Source organism: Oncorhynchus mykiss, chromosome 8 (assembly GCF_013265735.2).
Source record: "Oncorhynchus mykiss isolate Arlee chromosome 8, USDA_OmykA_1.1, whole genome shotgun sequence".
Lineage (NCBI taxonomy): Eukaryota > Metazoa > Chordata > Actinopteri > Salmoniformes > Salmonidae > Oncorhynchus > Oncorhynchus mykiss.
The window spans coordinates 79669447-79687888 of NC_048572.1; positions in this window are offsets into that span (position 1 = coordinate 79669447).

Below are 18442 nucleotides of genomic sequence, written 5' to 3' on the forward strand. Positions count from 1 at the left end.
TGTCCCATTAAAAAACTACTGTCATTAGTCAACAATAGCAGTTGAGTAAATGTATGTATAATGGTTTAGCTATAGTGTTACATTCATAGGCCAGGTGTGTTCATGTGTGCTCTCTGTGTACTGCATGCTGTATGTTGGTGAGTTAAATATATAGTTGTATAATGGCAAAATGATGCTTGCATAGCTCTGCATTACAGTGGATAACGTCCTGTTGTGTTGGAGCTACAACGCCTGACTGTACACTCTCAGAAAAATGATTCCAAAAGGGTTCTTTAGCTGTCCCCATAGGATAACCCGTTTTGGTTACAGGCAGAACACCTTTCTGGTCAAGGTAAATCCCTTTTAGGTTCCATATAGAACTCTCTGTGGAAAGGGTTCTACATGAAACCCCAAAAAGTGTTCTACGTGGGAACCCAAAAGGGTTCTACGTGGAACCAAAATGGGTTCTACCTGGAACCAAAATGGCTTCTTCCTGGAACCAAAAGGGGTTCTTCCTGGAACCAAAAGGGGTTCTTCTAAGGGTTTTTCTATGGAGACCGCAGAAGAACCTTTTAGGTTCTAAATAGCACCTTGTTTTTCTAAGAGTTTACAACCAATGTTATGCGGGACAGAGCAGGTGAACCCAAGTGCAGACTCAGACGAGGAGACAGGGATAAGGTAACCAAGATATTTATTGACAAACAGGGGGAAGAAGGGATGCAGGCCAGGGAAAGCTTGGGCGGGTTGCAGGGAGCCAGGTGCTGAGGCTGAGGCTGGAGTGAGGGATGTTGGGTCTGGGTAAGCAGGTCGGGAGAGGAATCCAAGGAAGCAGTAGAGTGGGGGGGTCCAAGGACATACGTGGGACTGGAGAAAGGGACCAAAGTCAGAGTGGACGGAACTGTAGAGGAGAAAAAAGCAGCATCAGGCTAAGGGAAAAACAGGTAGAACAGCATTACAAGCTCTATGCAGGAACAAACCGCTTGAACCGCAGACCGACTGCGCAGAGGCTACGAACTGGCAGCGTGGAAGTGGCAGGGCTGACTATTTGTAGAGGTCTTGATTATGGAACAGGTTGCAGCTGGTGGGGATCTGCTCTGCCTCCAGCACACCAGTCTCTACCCACACAATCACATACACACACAGAGAGAGTGAGGTAGAGAGCACTGGGGGAGTGGTGGCAGGTTAAGAAGACACAGGATGAGAAGTAGAAGGCTTGGCAGGAGCAGATGTAACAACCAAGGGTGTACAATAAACCGGAGATTGGTGTCAGTTATACTGCGTTGCTACGTGCTATTCTACATCTCCTGTGAGTATTACCTGTCATGAGATTGGTATGCTAGCTATAGCCCAATCTAGCCTACAAGCAGCTAATAGCTCAACATAACTACAATAAAAGCAAGCCTAAATCCTAAGGGAGAAAATCAGACATTATTTTGTACGAGTCACCTATAGCACTATGTTATTGTTGTGCAAGACACAAAAACATAGCCTTAAGACATGACTTTCTGTTCACTTGATACAATGTTTCATGACCTATTTCTCTCTGTATTGAGAGTTTGGAAGGCACCTCTCATGGATGGACAGCCACTGGCCAGAGGGTTTTCCCCTAAAGCGTTGATATTTTATGTCTCTTGGATGAAATGGAACTGATTGCTCATTTGACAGATCAATTTGTCAGATCTATTTGTCATTTTCCCTTCAATATATCAAAGTAGGACCCAATCTATATAAATAGTCATGACAATACATGTTGTTAATGTACAGTATGTGGTCAGGGTGTTAGCCTGGGTGCCACATATTTGGAGTTGGCAAGAACACAAACAGATCTGGAACCAGGCTAGGAATATCTTGGGAACAACACAAACATTTAATTAGTTATTTAGCCTATATGCCACTTGATTTCAAATCAAATCAAATTTGTCACATGCGCCAAATGCAACTGCAGATCTGGTTTTCATTCTCCTCATTAATTGTTGTGTATTTAACCCTCTGTCCCCTACACTTACCTACCCTTACCACCTGGGGGCGGCCCGTCTGGAAGACCAGGATCCAGTTGCAGAGGGAGGTGTTTAGTCACAGGGTTCTTAGCTTAGTAATGAGATTTGAGGGCACTAGGGTGTTGAACGCTGAGCTGTAGTCAGTGAATAGCATTCTCATGTTGGTGTTACTTTTGTCCAGGTGCGAAAGGGCAGTGTGGAGTGCAATAGAGACTGCATCATCTGTGGAACTGTTGGGGCTGTATGCAAATTGGAGTTTGTCTAGGGTTTCATGGACAATGGTGTTGATGTGAGCCATGACCAGCCTTTCAAAGCACTTCATGACTACAGACGTGAGTGCCACGGATCGGTAGTCATTTAGGCAGGTTACTTTAGTGTTCTTGGGCACAGGGACTATGGTGGTCTACTTGAAACATGTTGGTTTTACAGACTCAGTCAGGGACAGGTTGAAAATGTCAGTGAAGACACTTGCCAGTTGGTCAGCTTATGCATGGAGTACATGTCCTGGTAATCCGTCTGGCCCTGTGGCCTTGTGAATGTTGATCTGTTTAAAGGTCTTACTCACATCGGCTGCGGATAGCGTGATCACATTGTCGCCCAGAACAGCTGGTGTTCTCGTGCATGTTTCAGTGTTACTTGCCTCGAAGTGAGCATAGAAGTAATTTCTCTCATCTAGTAGACTCGTGTCACTGGGGAGCTCTCGGCTGTGCTTCCCTTTGTAGTCTGTAATAGTTTGCAAGCCCTGCCACATCCAACGAGCATCGGAGCCAATGTAGTATGATTAGATCTTTGTCCTGTATTGATGCTTTGCCTGTTTGATGGTTCATCGGAGGGCGTAGCAGGATTTTTTATAAGCTTCCGGGTTAGAGTCCTGCTCCTTGAAAGCGGCATGAGGATGCCTGTAATCCATGGCTTCTGGTTGGGGTATGTAAGTACAGTCACTGTGGGGACAACGTCATCGATGCACTTATTGATGAAACTAGTGACTGATGTGGTGTACTCCTCAATGCCATCGAAAGAATCCCGGAACATATTCCAGTCTGTGCTAGCAAAACAATCCTGTAGCTTAGCATCTGCTTCATCTGACCACTTTTTTATTGACCGAGTCTCTGGTGCTTCCTGCTTTCATTTTTGCTTGTAAGCAGGAATCAGGAGGATAGAATTATGGTCAGATTTTCCAAATGGAGAGCGAGGGAAAGCTTTGTACATGTCTCTGTGTGTGGAGTAAAGGTGGTCAAGAGTTTTTTCCCTCTGGTTGCAAATTTAACATGCTGATAGAAATAAGGTAAAACTGATTTAAGTTACCCTGCATTAAAGTCCCAGGCCACTAGGTGCGCCCCCTCTGGATGAATGTTTTCCTGTTTGCTTATGGTGGTACATAGCTCATTGAGTGCGGTCTTAGTGCTAGCAGCAGTATGTAGACAGCTATTAAAAATACAGAAACTCTCTAGGTAGATAGTGTAGTCTACAGCTTATCGTGAGATACTCTACCTCAGGCGAGCAAAACCTTGCGACTTCCTTAGATATCGTGCACAAGCTGTTGTTTACAAATATACATAGACCGCCACCCCTTGTCTTACCAGAGGCTGCTGTTCTGTCCTGCCGATACAGTGTATAACCTGCCAGCTGTATGTTATTCATGTCATCGTTCAGCCACGACACGGTAAAACATAAGATCTTAAGGTTTAGGTTTAGATCTTATCTGTCGGATATCAGTTTGTCTCTGTGAATGACTTGTCCTCTGACAAATCAACTGTACATTTCGGTGTTCCTCAAGGTTCCGTTTTAGGACCACTATTGTTTTCACTATATATTTTACCTCTTGGGGATGTCATTCGAAAACATAATGTTAACTTTCACTGCTATGCGGATGACACATAGCTGTACATCTTGGCCATGTTCTGTTATAATCTCCACCCGGCACAGCCAGAAGAGGACTAGCCACCCCTCATAGCCTGGTTCCTCTCTAGGTTTCTTCCTAGGTTTTGGCCTTTCTAGGGAGTTTTTCCTAGCCAACGTGCTTCAACACCTGCATTGCTTGCTGTTTGGTGTTTTAGGCTGGGTTTCTGTACAGCACTTTGAGATATCATCTGATGTACAAAGGGCTATATAAATAAATTTGATTTGAAATAAATTTGATAAGATAAGATATTATAGTATTTAATGTCCCATTGGTAAGAGTTCGTCCAATTTATTATCCAGCGATTGTATGTTGGCTAGTAGTACGGATGGCAAGGGAAGATTAGCCAATCGTCGGCGGATCCTCACAAGGCACCTCTTGCGTCTTTTTCTCCTGCAAATGACGGGGATGTGGACCTGTTCGGGTGTCTGGAGTAAATCCCTCTCGTCCGACTCATTAAAGAGAAATTCTTCGTCCAGTTCAAGGTTGGTAATTGCTGTTCTGATTTCTAGAAGCTCTTTTTGGTCATAAGAGACGGTTGCAGCAACATTATGTACAAAATATGTTTAAAACAATGTGAACAAACAAACAAAATAGCACTGTTGGTTAATTAAGAGCCCATGAAACGGCAGCCATCCTCTCTGGCTCCATCTGGCTCCATCTTGTTACTGCTCACAGGCCTCAGTATCACCCATTATCTGACCCAGTAGGCTCACGTTGTTACTCACCACAGTACACAGCAGTACTGTGTGTCCAAAAGTATCCTATTTATTAAAATCAAATACAAAGTGCCAAAGACTGATGACAAAGACTGGTCTGGTCATGAAGGAAATTATTAACCTCATATGCAGCAAGGTTATCAGTTAAGATGTGAAGAAACGTGAATACTACCAGGTGTTCCATGTCATACAGTGAAGGCTAATTGTTTGGTACTGACAAAGACACCTCTTTACATGTGAGATGTCTTTCTTTTACATGTAATTCAATGGTAGAGCTTGAACTGAATACTCCCTGTTCCCCAGTGACTATATCTCTGTCATGCGTGGCTCTCTAAGTCAGATCCTACACTCTAGAAGTAAAGGTGTCTGGAGCTTTTGGGTTGCCACACTAGTGGAAACATTCTAGTTTAAAAAGGTTCCTCGAGGAACGCTTTTGAAAAGGGTCTATTTGAGGAACCCCTATGTAAAGGTTCAAACCTGAACTTTATTGTCATGGGAGGGGTTCAATTTTGAACATTCCTTATCATTTATTGTAGAGGTGACAGACAATCAGATTGGAGGCGTGGCTTATTGGAAGCGTGGCTTTCAGGTAGTTTGGAATAGTTTTGGCCAACCTTCCTTGAATATCTTTACATATTATGTTTTTGATTATAATATTATTAATATTAGCATTGCTGATTACGTATTGTAATAAAGTGGTAACTATTCCAACTTTGGGATTTGCATAGGCTCTTGAGGAACTCATACACCTCTGTTAGCCTCATTAAAGCTACCAAACTGTCATTGTTCAACCTTAACATGTGATGACACAACAGAACAGATGAACAGGAACGAAATTTACTCTAACGGGTGGCCAAACACCTAACTAAAATACTAAGCCACGCCTCCACTCCAGGGATCCTCCAGGAACCCGTTGCTCCATCGAACCATTAAAGGTTTCTCCAAGAACCCCTTAGCTAACAGAAGATGTGAACCATTGATGAGTCACAACTAATCCTAAGCATGAACAGGTGTGGGTGTGAATGAGTAAATCGTGGAAAAAAGGATCAAGGCTGTTTTGTGAACCAAGGACAAAGAGAGAAATCTGAGCAAATTAAATTTTACAGAGATAGATCTGAAACTTAGATCTGATCTGAGTTTCGGATTTCTATTGTTATAATTTATTACAGCCTTGTAGGTGATCCCATCAAGATTAGAATGGTCCCTTTAGGAGAGACCTGCTCCCCTGTCCATGGCACACAACTGATATGTGATGCTTCATTTACATTTTTTCTTTCCCTAGTTGTACCTCTACTTATAAATGTCAGATGAATCGCTAGGCTTGTCCTCTATTCAAAGTGAGAGCTTTTTCTATTGTCAGGAACCAGTGTTTCCTTTTGTATGTCTCTATTTTAGTTTGGTCAGGGAGTGAGTTGGGGTGGGCATTCTATGGTTTGTTCTGCGTGTTAGATTTCTATGTGTTTGTGTAACAGTATACCTTTAGACCGTCCCCTCGCCCATACCCGGGCACGAACTCTGCACACATCAACAACAGTCACCCACGAAGCATCGTTACCCATCGCTCCACAAAAGCCGCGGCCCTTGCAGAGCAAGGGGAACTACTACTTCAAGGTCTCAGAGCAAGTGACGTCACCGATTGAAACGCTATTTAGTGCGCACCACCGCTAACTAAGCTAGCTGTTTCACATCCGTTACATTTGGCCTGGTATGGTTCCCAATCAGAGGCAGCTGTCCATCGTTGTCTCTGATTGAGAACCATACTTAGGCAGCCTGTTTTCCCACTATGGGTTGTGGGTAGTTGTTTTCTGTTTTGTGTGTATTGCACCTTGCAGAACTGTTTGTTTGTCGTGTTGTTTTTTGTTCAAGTATTCATATTTATTAAAAGTATTGTGAATACTTCCCACGCTGCACCTTGGTCCTCTTCTCCTTCTCCCGACGACAATCGTTCTTATCCAGAGTGACTTACAGGAGCAAGTAGAGTTAAGTGCCTTGCTCAAGGGTACATCGACAAATTTCTCAACTAGTCGGCTTGGGGATTCGAACCAACAACTTGTGGTTACTGGCCCAATGCCCTTAGCCTAGTAGCCTAGTAGCCTATCTCCAGGCCCATTGTACTGTTGTCACGGCTATTATAAGTAATATACACTGCTCAAAAAAATAAAGGGAACACTAAAATAACACATCCTAGATCTGAATGAATGAAATTCTTATTAAATACTTTTTTCTTTACATAGTTGAATGTGCTGACAACAAAATCACACAAATTATCAATGGAAATCAAATTTATCAATCCATGGAGGTCTGGATTTGGAGTCACACTCAAAATTAAAGTGGAAAACCACACTACAGGCTGATCCAACGTTGATGTAATGTCCTTAAAACAAGTCAATGAGGCTCAGTAGTGTGTGTGGCCTCCACGTGCCTGTATGACCTCCCTACAACGCCTGGGCATGCTCCTGATGAGGTGGCGGATGGTCTCCTGAGGGATCTCCTCCCAGACCTGGACTAAAGCATCTGCCAACTCCTGGACAGTCTGTGGTGCACCAACGCCAGTCTGTGGTGCACCAACGCCAGTCCACCAACGCCAGTCTGTGGCGTTGGTGGATGGAGCGAGACATGATGTCCCAGATGTGCTCAATTGGATTCAGGTCTGGGGAACGGGCGGGCCAGTCCATAGCATCAATGCCTTCCTCTTGCAGGAACTGCTGACACACTCCAGCCACATGAGGTCTAGCATTGTCTTGCATTAGGAGGAACCCAGGGCCAATCGCACCAGCATATGGTCTCACAAGGGGTCTGAGGATCTCATCCCGGTACCTAATGGCAGTCAGGCTACCTCTGGCGAGCACATGGAGGGCTGTGCGTCCCCCCAAAGAAATGCCACCCCACACCATGACTGACCCACCGCCAAACCGGTCATGCTGGAGGATGTTGCAGGCAGCAGAACGTTCTCCACGGCGTCTCCAGACTCTGTCACGTCTGTCAAATGTGCTCAGTGTGAACCTGCTTTCATCTGTGAAGAGCACAGGGCGCCAGTGGCGAATTTGCCAATCTTGGTGTTCTCTGGCAAATGCCAAACGTCCTGCACAGTGTTGGTCTGTAAGCACAACCCCACCTGTGGACATCGGGCCCTCATACCACCTTCATGGAGTCTGTTTCTGACCATTTGAGCAGACACATGCACATTTGTGGCCTGCTGGAGGTCATTTTGCAGGGCTCTGGCAGTGCTCCTCCTGCTCTTCCTTGCACCAGGTAGCGGTCCTGCTGCTGGGTTGTTGCCCTCCTACGGCCTCCTCCACGTCTCCTGATGTACTGGCCTGTCTCCTGGTAGCGCCTCCATGCTCTGGACACTACGCTGACAGACACAGCAAACCTTCTTGCCACAGCTCGCATTGATGTGCCATCCTGGATGAGCTGCACTACCTGAGCCACTTGTGTGGGTTGTAGACTCCGTCTCATGCTACCACTAGAGTGAAAGCACCGCCAGCATTCAAAAGTGACCAAAACATCAGCCAGGAAGCATAGGAACTGAGAAGTGGTCTGTGGTCACCACCTGCAGAACCACTCCTTCATTGGGGGTGTCTTGCTAATTGCCTATAATTTCCACCTGTTGTCTATTCCATTTGCACAACAGCATGTGAAATGTATTGTCAATCAGTGTTGCTTCCTAAGTGGACAGTTTGATTTCACAGAAGTGTGATTGACTTGGAGTTACATTGTGTTGTTTAAGTGTTCCCTTTTATTTTTTTGAGCAGTGTTATATATCTCCCTTTTCCCAATGAGAGTTCAACAAAAGGGCTTATCTAGAAAAAAGTCCTAAAGGACTTATTCGAGGTAGACAGGGGTTGGAGCACTCAACCGTGGGAGTTCATTCACATGCAATTTGGAGGATTGTTGTCAGGTGTGATTGTCGGTTCCCGTGTAGTTTAAAAAAGAAAACGTGTGTTATTCTGTGTTAGTACTACTGCTATGACAAGACATACACAAACACCAAGCCAGTGGCAGGCGACTGAAAAAGTTGGTGGTCTGTCCTCTTAGATCAGGTTTGAGTGTGGTGGCACAATATGTCCTGACATTTGTTTTTGTGTTTGATTATGTTTGATTATGTAAGGATCAGGTTTAACACTGTGGGGGCACAGCACTTAGACTTCTGCTTGCACTAGTTTCCTCTCCTTTTATGTGGATGTCATGGTGGACCATGGTTCCCCCCCAGAGAACATACCAGATCAGGCCAGTACACAGCCCTTGGAGGGAGCAGAATGGTAGATAGGTGGCTCAGCTGGAAGACATCCAACTGGCATAATCAACGTGTTGACAGACACCTCAAGGTCACAGGGCAGTTTCACACCTCTGGGAGGACACATGGACATTATCAGTGTGATAGCTGTGAAAGTGACGTTTTATGGATTAGGGATCGACCTGGAGCTGATCTGGCCACCTCTGGTTTGACCTACTAATGAGAGATATAATAAAATGGTTTCAGTGTCTTTAGAGAGGAAAATGTGATATTGCGGTAAGTTAGGTATTTTACAGGAATCCACGACCACAGGGCATGAAAGAATCCCAAGCCCCCAGGAAAATGAACTGTTTTGTGTTGTTTAAGATGATATCTAAGAAAAGGGTTGTGTGTTGATGTCTGTAGGTCTAGGGAAATCACCGCTATCTAAAAGAAAATTGGACGGGGCGGTTAGGCATGTTTCCCAGACACTTCTCCTCAGACACCCAGAAGAGAACAACAGGGAAACAGAATATTCTACAACAAAACACACAACTTGGCACCGGGCTGGGACAGAGCAAGGGGAACACAAAGACGTCTGATAGAAAAACTCAATAAGTGTCGGTTTTGTCTGCGATATCCACAGGGTGAAAACAATGGGCGGGAGGGTGTCAGGTGAACAAATTATAGTTAAGGGGGACCAAAGTCGATACACATTCTCAGAAGTGAAGGGGCTTTTTTTCTGTAATGTAATATTCTAAATCTGGCCTAGTTTTTATCAACATAATCTCTGTCCCTTTGTGTAGGGGAATGGTGGATGGACAGTTGTCTGGGTAGTACTAGAATAGTGTGATAGGGATGTCCTGCGGCCATAGAGGCAGTAAGTTGAGGTGGCTGAATGATACTGGCAAATGGTTGCAAAGTTACAGTAGAATAGACTCTCTGTGAACCCTCTTGTGTTCCTCTTAACACACACCGGCCTCTGGAATATGGGGGGCAATTTTGCGACACCAAGATGTTATCTTTTAAAACATTTGCCATTTACAAAATAACTGTTAGTAAATAATTTAATTTAAAATAAAATTATCAGATTCAGTCAAATTTCTCTAATACAACAATCTTCTAAAAACTTCAACATCTGGAAAGCATGTTTTCCTCACTAAAAGACATTCAGAAGTTTTTCAAATTGTAAACTGATGACGTAATGATGGTTACATGACATGAACCAACAAATAGTTATTTGATTCCTTTAGGATTCCTTTTCTTTGCATAATCCTTTGACATAACTAGTACAGTGTGGGTAAGTGGGAAAGGGGGATACCTAGTCAGTTGTCCAACTGAATGTATTCAACTGAAATGTGGCTTCCGCATTTAACCCATTTTACCTCATTATTCCTCAGTAAATACCAGGTAAAACATGACTGGTACCCATTGATGTTGAAAGAATGTTCTCCTATCTCCATATGGCAGCCTCACCTTGTTGGCCCTGTGCCTGCTTGCTCTGCCTCGGTCCTGGGGGGGTGGAGGGGTTGAGAGCTGGGGGAAGTGTCCGCTGGAAAAACACATTGCTGGGCAGTAGAGGTGAGTCTGACTGGGTAGAGCTCCTTCTGTGGTGGGAGACAGACAGCACCTGCTGCTCTCACACCAACCTGTATTGGAGTGTTTTTTGCTCTGGGTTTTCCCTGGTCTGTCCGTAGGCGTAGGGCTTGCTGCTCCCTCTCCTGCCACCTAGTGGTGTACTGTGGAATGGCAGCATGTTCTCAGAGCGGTCTGACTCCACACGGTCTATTCCTGGGAAAAAAGGACCATACACAGGTCCATAACTTACAAAGAGAGGGGGTCAAGCTCCTCACTCTGGTTCCACTCCTCATTCTAGCATCTCTTTATCTCTTATCTTAACATGTATGGACCAAGAACTTAATTGAGCATCTGACCAAAAACGTAAGACTTTAGTTCTGGCTTAACAGAGATTACATTTACAATGACTGACATTACATGCTAATATAAGCAATATCTCAATTACATGCTAACCAAACTAACACTAAATTACACATTGGCACTAGAAGGCATCAACAGCTTGGTTTTAAGCCTTCTGTCCTGTCTGTTCTGTCTGTATCTGGAGGTAAGGTAGTTCATCTTCTGGGAGAGGTGAGGCAGCTGGACCAGACCCTCTTCCAGGTTCCTCTCCTCAGTTGGGACACCTCCGACTGTAGGGCCTGCATCGCCTCACTGGAGAGACACCACGAGAGAGAGGTTAGTCAACTCAAAAACATTAGGGTTTTGGTCACTATGATGTTAAGCCTTATTACCTGGTAGCCAGTCCTGGTTATCATTTTCATAAGGTCAAGTTTACTCTTGAGTTGAATACTCAGTGTTTTTAGACTAACCTTTGCCCAGATGTACTGCCTCTACCGGAAAACATCAACACTTCCACTAGGACCACAGCAGAAGCTGTGTGAATCTTCACCACTCACCATGAGGTTTAACAGGTACACTCTGACTAGGTCTGGTCAGTCAGTAGTCCACTGCAGTCCTGCACAACTGAGGAGGCATTTGCAGGCTGGGTCTCCTCTCTCCAATATCCCCAGTCAGATGGATATTAGTCTGTAGACTGGGCCTCCTCTCTCCAATATCCCCAGTCAAATGGACCATTGTCTGCAGGTTGGAGCAGGAGCCTTCGCTGTCACTCATTCTCACAGGACTGGAGGCCCCATCAGACTGGAACTGGAGCCTGAGGATGGGTGATAAAAACAACAACATACATTTCATACATTTGAATTATTAATACATTACTGAACTGTCCACTCAAATAGCTTGCCTCACTCCAGGTATGTATGTACCTGTACCTTTCTGTATGACGTTTTGGTTGGGATAGTCCTGTGACTGGGCGACTCGAGTCAGAGCTCCCAAACCCACTGTCTGTCTCTGGACTTACTGTCCTCTACATCCCAGAATAAACATCAGCGTCACTTCAACACCCAGGATGTTGTCAGCTGTATTATCAATAGAACAGCGTCTGTGCCAGTTTGAGAGTTAGTCAATGTATTGACACCAACCTGGGATGTGGTGAGGGTCTGTGATGCTCTGGGACCGTGTCTTGACAACAGAGACAAGCCAAACTCACACTACCTCCCAGATCCCACGCACTGTCTGGGTTCAGGGGGGCTCTGCTGCAGGCTACAGTAACAACAGCACAATACCAGGATGAAGACACTGTCTAAATCCACGTTTTAGATGTTCATTTGGAAACACTTTACCAAATCGTACACCTTTCATATACAGCATGTCAGTTGTGCAATATGACTTAGAGACAGTGCATCCTGTCTTACTATTGTACTGATGAAATCACCACTCCATATTACCACAGCTGTGTCACTTTTACTAAAGAGCGGGAGGTTAGTTGTGTGGCCTGTTCATTGTGCACACTTGCTACATTATAGGCAAAAGAGGGAAGTGTTGAGGTGAATAGGGAGTTGGTTAGCTTGTTTACGTAGCTAATCCAGTACACTGAAATACCAAAACACTAACTTGTCAGGCATCCACAGTCTATCTCAAGATATCGGGTACTGGCAAGCCAAATACTCTAGAACCATATCATAAGCTGTCCCCTCAAATAGACCCGAGCTCCTCTCCTCTTCCTCCTCCTCCTCTTCCTCTGTGTTGGTGATGTCTAGTCTCTCCAGGGAGCCTTGTGAGAGGCTCAGGGGAACAGAGAGGAACACGGAGACTAAAACAAACGGTTCCTACTCTTGATGGAGCCCTCCAGCACCTCTGTACCTGAATGTAACACTGTCTCCCGTGGGAGGGCTGGGAGTGTGCTTGCTATCAGCATGCACGTGCACACAGAAACACACACACACATGCACAGACACACATGCACACACTATCCACTTACATCACCATCAACAGTCCACAGACGATTATCGGAATATTAGAATGTACAGTAACTTGTGATTGATGTCAATGTCACGGAAAATAGAGATAATATCCCTCCCCTAGACAGGATTTCTACTTAGGGCCATGAGGCATAAAAACATAAGTATGTAAATGATACACAGTGTTGTATTACAGGAATATAGATGATTAATACTAAACAAGAAACCCATGAATGTAAATGGCATATAGAGAAACTCAAAGAAGTGGGACGTATACCGTAGACTGACTCTGTTGTGTTCTATTGTCTATCAGCTGTTGTCTCTGTGTCTGGGTAGAGGAAATCCCCCTCCTAATCTAGTATAAATATAATTTATATGAACAAATATAAGGTAGCTGCAGTTTGAAAGAACTGGTCCCATCACAGCCCAACTGATTAAACACTGTCATCCCTTATAGGGTCCAGAGCTTTCCTAGTTAGGCTAACATATAAGGAAGAACTCCAGGCCCCAGGTGGTAAAAATTGCCCCACCGCTCTGGGACCTATGGTGCCACCAGTCTGACCGCTCTGGAACCTATGGTGCCACCAGTCTGACCGCTCTGGGACCTATGGTGGCACCAGTCTGACTGCTCTGGGACCTATGGTGCAACCAGTCTGACCTCTCTGGGACCTATGGTGGCACCAGTCTGACCTCTCTGGGACCTATCGTGTCACCAGTCTGCTTGCAGTTGTCAGTTATCGTCAGGTATGTGGAGGATCAGGGTTTTATTCAGGAACGTTTCTTGGGATACTTTGATGTGTCAAGTGGGCGAGATGTGCAGTCTGTGTTTGACTTTATGAATTTTGAAATGTCTGAGTTTAACTTCGTAGAGAAACTCGTTGTCCAAACCTACGATGGCGCAGCTGTAATATAATGTATCTGCTATTTGTATCTACAGCTAAGTCCCCTCCTGCTCCCTGATTAAGAGGTGATGACTACTCCACTCCACTACCATTGTCAACTTTCTCTTGACATGAACTGAAGCCACAACGTCTCATGTGCCCATTCATCCACTGGCACATTGAATGTTCCCCTTCCAAGCACTGTGAGTACCCCTATCAATTTTCCCTCATTACTTTATGTAGACTCAATCACATAAACAATCGCATTATTACACCTCAAAGATTTTACTCCTTGCTTAGACTAACTCATTCTTAGCTCTTTTGTCTGTGTAGTGTCTTGTGTTATTGTTTTTAATCTTCCCAGTAAAATCCTGTCCTGCACTGGTCAAGCCTCTGAACACCTCAACTCATGCCTCATACCCTCATTCAATCACTGCTGTGATCCCTTCCCAACACTGTAAGTGGCCCTCTCATTCCCATTCCCCATAATGTTGTACTTTAAATGTCTTTATTAAATGCTTTAGGTTAAAATAATTAGTCTTTCATGGTTTTTGAAACACACTTTGTGGTCTCCGTGCGTTCCGTGCCTGTGCCGTGGGTCTCCCATCCTCCTCAATGTTTCAAGTCACCAGCCTCCACTGGTTGATGCATGTACAATGAAGGAAACACAGATGGTGTAATTGGCCCCTTTAGGTTTAGCTGATCACACTTAACATTACAGAGGCTTATACCAGTGTAAATAACAGAGCAATAATAAATGTAACTACTCTGTAAAAAAGCTTGTACGTACATGCAGTAATCATTAAGGTATTTGAGTGAGTGAGTGAAAGAGTGAGTAAGCAAATAAATGGCAAGACAAAGAATGAACAGCTATGCTGTGAGTAAATGAGTGTGTTACATTATGTGGAAGGACCACCAGGGGGCAGGCTGTGCCCACGGTTAGAAGCCCAGCCCGGCGTGTGAGTGCAGGGGATCCGAGGCAGCTAAGCACACCTGGCGGCACTAATCACATATTCTCTTCCTCCTACATAAGATACGGGAGAACCAGTAGTGGGGAGAGCTCGGTGGAAAAGGGACGTGTTGATTCTCCAAAAGGAGGACTTACCTGACAGGCGATAGAAGAAAGGAAAGGACCACCTCTTGGGAATGACAAACACGGATTCTCACCACCACCAGAAATTAGCTCTCCACGAACGTATAGTTAAGATGGTGACACACCCGTGATTTATGTTATAGAAGAGAAAATACCTCCATAGAGAACTTTGTTCTAGGTCAAAACCTGCTCCGGACTTGTTTATTCCACCTTTCCACTTTAGAGCAACAGACAAAATACTTGGCCCGCTCACAGTTACCTTATGCAGGGGTGGTGAGGGGGTGAGCAGACCCGGAGGACTGGGCTCCCCACACAGTGACAGGGGTGGTGAGGGGGTGAGCAGACCCGGAGGACTGGGCTCCCCACACAGTGACAGGGGTGGTGAGGATGATTGGGAAGAGGGACTTGGCTCCCCACACAGTGACAGGGGTGTGGAGGATGATTGGGAAGGGGGACTGGGCTCCCCACACAGTGACAGGGGTGTGAAGGATAAGTGGAGAGGGGGACTGGGCTCCCCACACAGTGACAGGGGTGTGGGGGATGATGAGTGGGGAGGGGAGAGCTGCTGCTCACACACGTTCCTGTCAATCAGCCCTTTAATGTCCTCTAGGTGCATCTCTATCCTGAATATCTCTCCCTCCACACACAAAATAACCGATAATATGCATAATATGCATCACTGTGACCTGTATGCTCTCATTGGCTGGCCCTCACTACATATTTGTCACCAAACCCACTGGCTCCAGGTCATCTATAAGTCTTTGTTCGGTAAAGCCCCGCCTTATCTCAGCTCACTGGTCACCATCGCAACACCCACCCGTAGCACACGCTCCAGCAGGTATATTTCACTGGTCATCCCCAAAGCCAACACTTCCTTTGGCTGCCTTTCCTTCCAGTTCTCTGCTGCCAATGACTGGAACGAACTGCAAAAATCACTGAAGCTGGATTCTTATATCTCCCTCTCTAACTTTAAGCATCAGCTGTCAGAGCAGCTTACCGATCGCTGCAGCTGTACACAGCCCAACTGTAAATAGCACACCCAACTACCTCATCCCCATATTGTAATTTATCCTCTTGCTCTTTTGCACCCCAGTATCTCTACTTGCACATCATCATCTGCACATCTATCACTCCAGTGTTACTTCTAAATCATAATTATTTTCGCCTCTATGGCCTATTTATTGCCTTACCTCCCTGCTCTAATCGTTTGTGGAATGACTAGACCAAGGTGCAGCGTGGTAGGCGTACATCGTTCTTTTTATTGATGACACCAAAAGCCAAATAACAACGACAAAAACGAAAGCGCACAGTTCTGTAAGGCAAAATAAACTATACGGAAAACAAGATCCCACAAAATCCAAAATGAAAATGACTACTTATTTATGATCACCAATCAGAGACAACGATAGACAGCTGCCTCTGATTGGGAAACATACTCAGCCAAAACCACAAAGAAATAGAAAACAGATTTTCCCACCCGAGTCACACCTTGACCTAACCAAACATAGAGAATAATAAGGATCTCTAAGGTCAGGGCGTGACAGTTACCCCCCTCCCCCCAAAGGTGCGGACTCCGGCCGCAAACCTGAACCTATAGGGTAGGGTCCGGGTGGGCATCTACTCTCGGTGGAGGCTCCGGTGCGGGACGCCGACCCCGCTCCGCTTGAGGCTCCCCCACTTCGGTCACCGAAGTGGGATCGTTGTTGGAAAAGCGCTGGAAAGATCTATGTTAAAATAAAACAGCTGAGTCAGCACAGTACGGTTCTGGTTGGCCCTAGCATGAGTCAGGCAGACATGTACTGTATAACTCAACCTTCTCACACACAATAAGACACTGTACATCAGTTGACCTCTAAACTCTCGGGTCGAACTGGCCTGTGTTCCTGGCATGGCCCATGTAGTTCTGCATCTCCAGAGCTCTGTGCTCTTTCTTACAGATGCAACTCCTCTCCAGCTGGTCCTGGGGATACTTTTAAACACCTAGACACAGGACAATGGCCATGGTTTGATATAGCATTATGACACAACAATATACTCTGCTTACAGAATCAAGGATATGAGAATGAACTGTTATTATACAATGGGTGGGTCTAATCCTGAATGCCGATTGGTTAAAACTGCATTCCAGTCGGTGTCTATTCCAGCCGCTGATGTTAAAATGCCTATTTACTCTGTTCCATCTGACTGTGCAATCCACTGTCTCATCAGCCCAGCCAGGCAATTTATAAACTTTAGAACACAGTCTTGAACAGAAATATGCTTTTTAAGTAAATTAAAATCAATTAACCATTTGTTGCTCTTCAATAGTAATTGACATGGTGTTCAACACATTTTGAATTCATCCACCTGTAAGATTCTGTATAATTTAAATTAAGGGTGGTAATGCACCACTATAAAGCTTTAGTTTGCTTTACAGGTTACCTTCTGCATAAACCGACTGACAATATCCCTCAACTCCCTAGCCATCCTTTCCCCTTCACTCAGACTCGGTTGGTCAGTGTGGGTTTGAGAAGTGTTGGGCTGTTTAGAGTGGTTTTGTTGGTTTGGCTCCTCAGTGAATTGTCCGGCAAACACAAAAGCTGAGACGGTGCAGATCCAGTTTATGTTATGGCCTAAATTCTACATCATTGAAAATGGAAAGTATCTTATTGGTAATTGATGATGATTTAATGTGAAAAAATATAATATAATGAGAAATTACTCATTTCATTCCTCAAGTTGCATCATCTCATGTAAACTGGTTGTGTAATACATTTGTCATCTTTTTTTCTCAATACTTTGTCCTTTAATTTTTTTTAGGGGGTGAACCCTCACTCTTAGATTGTGACTGTGCGTGTAACCAGAATCATATGTCATCCGACCCCATGTGTCACTAAGGAAACAGGTGGCTCTTGGCCAGGTAATTTGTTATAGAGCGAGGACCAGTCATAATATCAGATGTCAGAGACAGCATCTTGCCTGATGGAGATAAGGTGTTGGGGAGGTCTTCTTGGTCATCACAGTCAAACTACAGGGTAAGATTAGATAGCGCTTGTGTCTGTGGAAAGAAATGGTTACAAGTTGTACAACATTTCCATTGAGACTTTTTTTGATTGTTTAAAAAGTGATAATAGTATGAAGGTTGTTTAAGTCCATGTAACAGAGCAAAGACAAGACCATTGTATTCATCTGATCAATGAAGTTTTCTGCATAGTCAGCAGTTTATCATATTTAGCCTCAAAGAGAGATATGAGAGAGATGTGTTATGCATTAAGGATGTGTGACTCATTTGTAGAGTGGTTTACATGGCAGACTAAACTGGCCCTCTGAACCCACCTGTAAATGATGCACCAGTCCTGGGATGGTCTCTGTCTGTTTGTCCTGGTCTCTGAACACGTAGAGCCTCTATGAGGGCTGAATAGAGGCCTCATTTACTCTGTTGTAGAGCCTCTATGAGGGCTGAATAGAGTCCTCCATCACTATTGTAGAGACTCTGTGAGGGCTGAATAGAGTCCTCCATCACTATTGTAGAGACTCTGTGAGGGCTGAATAGAGTCCTCCATCACTATTGTAGAGACTCTGTGAGGGCTGAATAGAGTCTTCCATCACCCTATTGATCACCTCCAAAGCAGAGGACCTACCCAGTGAGGACTCAGGCCTGGAGAAGATGGGGGGCCTGGAGAAGATGGGGGGCCTGGAGAAGATGGGTGGCCTGGAGAAGATGGGGGGCCTGGAGAAGATGGGTGACTGGCTGACAGGTCTCACCGGACTGCTGGTACTCTTTGAGATTTTCACCTTGGAGA